This window comes from Myotis lucifugus, unplaced genomic scaffold (assembly GCF_000147115.1).
Source record: "Myotis lucifugus unplaced genomic scaffold, Myoluc2.0 scaffold_655, whole genome shotgun sequence".
NCBI lineage: Eukaryota > Metazoa > Chordata > Mammalia > Chiroptera > Vespertilionidae > Myotis > Myotis lucifugus.
The window spans coordinates 190,515-191,767 of record NW_005871703.1 but is presented as its reverse complement, the minus strand read 5'-3'; positions in this window follow the sequence as shown (position 1 = coordinate 191,767).

Below are 1,253 nucleotides of genomic sequence, written 5' to 3'. Positions count from 1 at the left end.
GGAAGGCACACAGCTCCACACTCTCACCTAGTAGGCCCGCGTCCCTCTCCTCCTCTCTCTTTAGTCTTTACACATCCACGCACAGCCTCTGTGCCAGCCCCGCACCTGAGCGCCCGGCCTCCGGCCTCCGTCAGCTGCTCCTGGCCTGGAGGGAGGAAGGGTGAAGACAGGGCAGCACACAATGACAGCACTGCCTGGTACTGAGGCGAAGTTGAGTTTGTGGACAGGGAGGGCTCTGGAAAAGGCAGAGGGGGCAAACTCGGCCGGGGCGGGCAGGAGGACGAGGGGACATGAGACATTTGAGCATGGCTGGGGGTCGGGGGCGGGGCTGTGTGTGTGAGCAAAAAGCAGACGTAAAGGAAGTCGCATAAAGAAAGGCCTGGCCGTGGGAAGTGGGGTGCATGTGCGGGAATTTCGATCACCCTCTCTGGCTGGTGTGCAGGTGTGGGCAGGGGAGGGCACAGGGAGAATGCCCAGGTGCATAGCAGCCAGGTAGAGCCTTGGATGCCAGGCTCAGGACGCTTCTGGATCCCCCGGGGGCAGGTGGGGAAGGGGTCAGACTGCCCAGGGCCCCAGGGGCCGGAGGTCCAGGTAGATGGGGGTTACTGAGGCAGGTGCCAGCAGGCCACCCATTGATCAATCCATCCCCACGGCACCAGGTAATTTGCATATGACTAAGCCTTCCTTGTCATGCCACAGTTTCTTACCCTCTCTAGACTGATTCCCTGTCTACACTGTCCTGATTGTGTTAGAAGTGCTGATGATGAATTATTCAAGGCCATAATGAATGGCCATGACTACTTAATGAGGATCGCAGGCTTTTCCGTCTTTCCAGAGGCCGGTGGGAGGAACACGGAAGTTTAGGCCTAAGACCTTGGGTGGGAGGTGGGGACAACTGTAACCGTCTCCAGCTCTGGGCGCCTGGTCTGCTCCGGACTTCGGACTCTCTGGCTCCTGTATTCCCACTGACTGCACGCTGTCTCCCTTTCCCCTTGGGGGCCGCAGGGGCTCAGGCAGGCAGGGGTGTGGGCAGCAGAGGGAAGGGAAAAGGGAGGGGAGGAAGAAGCAGGAGTAAGAGGCAAGGATTTAAAAGGATAAGGGATGGGCAGGGGGCAGGGGCTGGGCAAAAGGACCCCAGGGGCCTCATGTCTGGGACGTAGAAGCCAAGACCAGAGGGATCAGTCATGCTCAGCGCGTAGGGCCTGTCGCTCAGTGCACTGCAGGTGCCTTGTCTGCAGTCTCCCAGGCCCTGG